Source organism: Dendronephthya gigantea, unplaced genomic scaffold, assembly GCF_004324835.1.
Source record: "Dendronephthya gigantea isolate DGI-Jeju-01 unplaced genomic scaffold, DenGig_1.0 000072F, whole genome shotgun sequence".
Taxonomy (NCBI): Eukaryota; Metazoa; Cnidaria; class Anthozoa; order Malacalcyonacea; family Nephtheidae; genus Dendronephthya; species Dendronephthya gigantea.
The window spans coordinates 1,215,968-1,221,967 of NW_021163082.1; the positions used below are offsets into that span (position 1 = coordinate 1,215,968).

General features: G+C 37.5%; 1 pseudogene; it reads left to right on the forward strand.

The window, feature by feature from the left end:
- Nucleotides 1-536: 536 nt before the first annotated feature.
- On the forward strand, nt 537-4,673 carry LOC114531466 (annotated as a pseudogene).
- The last annotated feature ends 1,327 nt before the right edge of the window (nt 4,674-6,000 follow it).

Below are 6,000 nucleotides of genomic sequence, written 5' to 3' on the forward strand. Positions count from 1 at the left end.
CGAGATGTTTTTATACTTACATTGCGTGAATTTATCGATTTTGAAAGTGATTTTCCAGACTTGAATGCTGGCAGCAAAAAGCAGGGCATGAAAGATGCGGAGCCACAAAATGTTACCGTTAGAGAGTCAAAAACTGAATTACTTCATTCTATCTCCGAGACGAAAGCGTTGTTCTCAGAAGCTGTCAAATCACTAGATTTGTTTGGGAATTATATACAACGACCTGGTGAGAAAACTGCTAAACGCCTGAAACTTTCACTCGATCGTCGAAAAGAAGGTCTTGAAACGGAACAACATTCGTCAGATAAAATACATGAGTTCGTAGACATCTTTCGTACCTTTTTTATTAAAAAGCATTCTGATAGCTTGGAATATAAAGACAAGAAAGGTTGTAATTCGGAGAAAAAAATTGCGAATTGGACGAATGGAAATATGGAATATGATTTGAGAGTTGAATCTCAACCACGTAGTATTTCACCTGATGGAAACAAAATTCATCATGCATTAAATCGTGACAACGACGAGAATTTTAGGAACACAAATATGAATGAAATTGGGAGAAATAATGAAAAAGTTAGTATTACTGGCATGCAAAATAATAAAGAAAACGATGAACTAAAGTTCAGCTCTGCTGAATTAAAACAACCCCGAAAAATCATATCAACCCTGGCGGAGAATTCAAAAATAAGTAAGAAGGATAAATACAACAAGAGCCACGAGCACAAGCTCAATGCAGGTTCTAGTATGAATGGTGAAGCTTTATATTTCACCACTGATGCAAAGCACAAAGAAGACGCAATCGACAGTGGAATGAACAGTGAGTGTTCAAGTGAGGAAACATTGAAAGAAAAGGCGTCGATATCAACAAAGGAGTTGATGGAAGAAAATAATATTCTGAAAGAAAAAATAAGATCATTGAAAATTGAGCATGAAGAACTTTTATTAGAGTTCGGCGAATGTGGCTTTCGCAAGAAAACGAGAGAAAAGGAAGAAAGAAAATCTGAGCTCTTCCAACAGACGAGTCTTTCTACTTTACCAGAAGCTAAACCATCTGCCGCGAACGAGCCAGGCACAGCTAGGGAGGGCAAAAAGACAGGCCATCAAGCAGCATCTACAAGTGAGGATTGTTCCCAAATGAATCCATTCCTCTCCTGTGCAATTGCTTCTGGTGGAAAGCTTGTCCAAACAACTGATCAACAGTTGCAAAGAAATGGTGGGAAAAAAGAAGTTGTGCCGGGAGAAAAAGGGGAAGACGAATCTCATGTAGACCTGAGTTCTTTGACGGGAACCAACGTGAGTTGTGTCGAGAAGGATATGCTAACAATGCAGAGTTCATCGAAAGAGAAGACAAGCAGCGGAGAGGAATTAAATGAATCTGGAGAAGGCGCCAATCCGGCTAGTGCCATGGCACCAACAGAAAGCGATGGAAATAATGATGATAGTTTGATCGAGCAGAGCTACGAAACCTTGCCATACTCAATCCAACAGGATTATTCGAATGCTCCCGAACACATCAGCCTGAAACACATACCTCCAACATCAGTGGCAGCAAGTTTGTACAACAATTACATGTTCTTGTTATTATCCCTGGCCCAAAATCTTCTTTCATCTGATTTTGTTAAGCTGAAAGTTTGGGCTGCTGAGAGATTCTCAATTGTTAACTCTCCAAATGCTACTCATATTCTCATCCAACTTGATCAAAAAGGATTCATCCATGCATCAGATTTAAGTCAACTTCGTGATTTCTTTGAATCCATTTTGAGAATTGATCTCGTGTGTGTTATCGATGCGTTTCTTCTTGGTGATTATAGTTTATTTCGTGAAATTACAGCCTCTAAGAAACTCGACGTGAATAGATCACAAGCCCAACAGAATACTGCGCATTCACGCTACCAAAATCTCTTGAGTTCTATTCTTAATCCTAGTACAAGTGGCGAGGGAAATGTGCGAACATCAACAGGATCAGAAAGCGGAAATGAGTCAAGACGCCCTATAACACATCAAGCAGCTACAGGAAATTTCTCGAATACAAGCTCGCTTCTTGCGAGATTTCCTGATGAGAGTCAAACATTAAAAAATGGTGAAAAAAAATCTTCCTGCGCCTGGCTCAGGTCCCCCAGCTAGAGTGACTGATGCGGAGGTTGCGGATGGTTCTGTTTCAAGTAAGTATGCTTTTATTTGTACAAAGTTAGACCTTTTGCAAAAGAGTTTGATTTGATGCTGTGATATATCTTATAGGTGTCGACACTCTGAACATGCGGAAATGCATGCAATATAATCCGTATATAATCCGTAGTAATGGTATATGCATGGTTACATGGTTACACGTTCTGATATTTTGAAATTTGAATGTTTACTTCAAAAACAGGCGAGAGCAGAACAGCAACAAGTAGTTCTATGAGAAGAACAAATTATTTGGAAACCAACGAAACAAGACGTACAGCATTACCTGTAAGGGATCATGGCTCAAAACTTTCGAAATTCCAACGTCCCAATTCAGCCCTAAATGTCCAGTCCTCTGGCACTTCTCGGAATAATGTAATGTTACAGGACGATAATTGGTTATGCAGCCATTACAAAAGACATTGCTACGTAAAATTTGAATGTTGTGACAAATTCTGGCCATGTCATCGTTGTCATAACAACCAAAGCTCATGCGGCAGACGAAAGTTGAAATCGCGCGACACAGAGTTGTTGAAGTGCGTATACTGTGATAAAGTGCAACAGGTAATTCAAATTCTCTTCTAATGAAGGTTCCACCCCAAACGGATTTCCAAATTTCAAAATTTTTTTCATTTTTGTTTTAGTTCGGTCAATTTTGCTGCGAGTGTGGAGCTAATTTTGCAAACTATTACTGTGGTTTGTGCAAACATTTAACTGGGAAAGACGACATCCGTATCATTGCGAAAAATGTGGAATTTGTAGGTATGCTTTGTACTGATGTACATTCAGAGTGCTTTGAGGGTTTTTCAGTACTTTCCTGGGCATAGCTATTATTAATAAGCCTTGCAATGTTTATATATGAAGGTTACCAAAGTATTCTAATATATTTACCTGAACATTTTTGGCGACTAAACAAGAAACAGGACACATAGGAAGCACTGAACGATCAATTCAAACGTATATTTTAGTTAAAAATGAAATCGTTCAGTTGTATTAGTAATTATCACGCACTTTGATCCAATCCTCAGACCTTATAATTGTCGGATTACAGCTCTAAGGAACATAGAAGATATTCAGTTTGACAAAGTACCTTTTCAGCATATCTTTTCTATACCGCTAAGTTTATTGGCTAAGTTTAAGAGGTTTTGTAAGCGATTATTCCTATGTAAACATGAATAATTATGTGAACAGCTACCCCTACCTTATTAGCCTGTTTAACTACGGCCCTGCTCAATGTAAGTCGTTCATTTATCTTAGAAACAACTGCAAAAAAACCCTAACCTAAATTTTAGACAAGCTAAAATTCTTGATCATGCGCCTGTGGGAAATACAATAAATACCTTCAGAAAATACTCATACTCCTCCACTCTATGTTGTGTTTCAGAATTCATGGTGATCGTTCTTTTCATTGCGATGTCTGTGGTGTTTGTTTGGATGTTCAACTTCGAGACAATCACAGATGTCGTGCAGGATCTGCTCATGATGAATGCTGCATTTGTTTGGAGGTAAAAGGAAATGCATTGTGCCCTGCATAGTTGAATCGTACGTTGTTAAAGGTAGAAAATGTAATATTTTTCTTCCAGGATGCCTTCACAGGGTGTCAAATTCTCCCCTGTTCGCATAAGGTCCACAAAGAATGTGCAACACAAATGATTCGCAGCGGAATGTGAGTATACTTTGTAGTTTAACCAGTCAACTGTGGTGGACGAGGGACGATAATTCGGTGCACATATTCAAATATATTCATGTTGTGCAAGATTAATTTCTTTTCAAATTGATTGCCTAGCTTTACCGATCTGTTAACATGAATATGCCCCCCCCCAATTATCATCTGTCGTACGCCACTGCCAGTCAAAGCATTACAGACATCTTCTCCCCCACCACATCCCTTAATCAATATAGAGTGCTGTCCTATATTGTGTCTTCTTTACAAAGCATTTATGGTAAAATAAACATTGTTTTGGAGGCGAGCGCAGGCCAATAGGTTTCGTCTCATCGGGTATAATGTTAATTAAAGGCGACAGAATAATTAGAATGTAGTCGATGGGTTGGTCAGGAAAATTGGCGTAGCCAGCCTGATGATTTTGTATTTAGAAATTTGTTGTTTTCGCAGTCAATCAATCACAGTTCTCCCCCGCTGAAAGCAGTAAAAATGATTCGGTAATCTGAAAAGACCAATCATTTCGAACTGACAATATTCCCCCGCCTAAGTCATCATTACTGACATTGTCAAAGTTATTATATATCATATTTATATTTCACACATTTTGTTTTCCAGATAAGCTGAACGAAATCATGTTTCATAGTTATAAATTCACTTCTATTGTGGGTTCCCAAACAGAACGCGATATTTTGGTCCACAATTTTCCTAAAGGATACAATTTATTAACACTTGAACCCTCGTTTCATTCTTACAGCACTCGATGTCCCATCTGCCGCGAGAGCTTCGCTCACAAACTTGAACGACGACCGGCAGATTCGGAAAAGCGTTCTGGCTTTGGAAAATAACCACGATTTCTCCTACGATTTTTGCTGTGAATTTATTTGCGATTTTCTGCTTTTGAAAGATGTGAACGAGTAAATGAGTTACGGATGTTCAAATAAGAACTCTTATACATCACTGCATTGCAAACTTATAACTCATTCATATCTACCAAAAGAAGACCATCGCACTTAAATCCGCAAGAGATATTGAAAGTGTAAACCGGCGTAAAAGAATGGCCAAGTTCAGACGACTTTCATAGGCATGTGCATCAGTCAAGTTTGTCTAATAGTATGCCCTTGAATTTCCAAGTAACGAGGCCAGTTATTTTGTAAGTACACCATACGATTTTATTTTTTATTATTAGGTAAATAGAACCGCACTGAATAATTCATGTTACTCAAAATTATATGTATAAGTACATCTGTAAAATCTTGATAAATGTTTACAAAGCTAAGTTTAACAGTTTCTTACGGATTTGCATTAACTTCGTTGGAATTCGTTCAAATCGTTAAAACGAAAATTCGTTGAAAAAAGACCTGTGGACAAGGAATTTAGTAGAGGATTTGTATTTTCTATTGGGATAAAGCCCATGCATATCAGACGTCGAATTTCCATGGGCCCGTTTATACACTTGCAATTTTTGCTGCGATTTTCTTCTGATAGATGTGAACCATTAATAAGTTACGAATGCTCTGAGGTGTACGAGCTCTTATTTGAACATGCTTAACTAATTCACTCGTTCATATCTATCGCAAGCAAAAAATGGCGAGTGTAAACCGGCCTTTACGCTAGCGTATATAAGTGAAAATCTAACTGACGGAACCGTATTGACGATTTGATCTAATTTTACTCGACGTGAGTGATTTGAATCCATTGTGTCATGTGAGTATAAAATTAAATAGATATAGCGTGAAGTAGTTTAGTGGTTTGAGTTAATTGCGTTATTACAAAATTATATTTTGAAGAAGTTTCGTAGTTCAAGTTAAGTATATATGATTATTATAACAATACCTTTAAATAAGTGCATGGTTCATTATAGAATTACTATTCTCTGTAAATACAGTCGAATAGACGACTTAGGTTCCTAATTAGAACTGTTAATTGTTTACAGTGTACTCTGACTTTATGAAATACATTGAAAATAAAATAATTCTTGTGTTAAGGCACTTTTTTAGAATGATTTTACTGAAAAAAAGGAATTCACGTTTGATCCAAACATGAACTCATGCAAAGCAGGCGTTCAACCACTGGCTGGGCTTTTGTATAAACGAAATTTGTATCTTTGACATAATTGTATAGATTGACATTAATTAGAGCTTGCACCTGCATGCAGCATCAATCATGATCGTGAT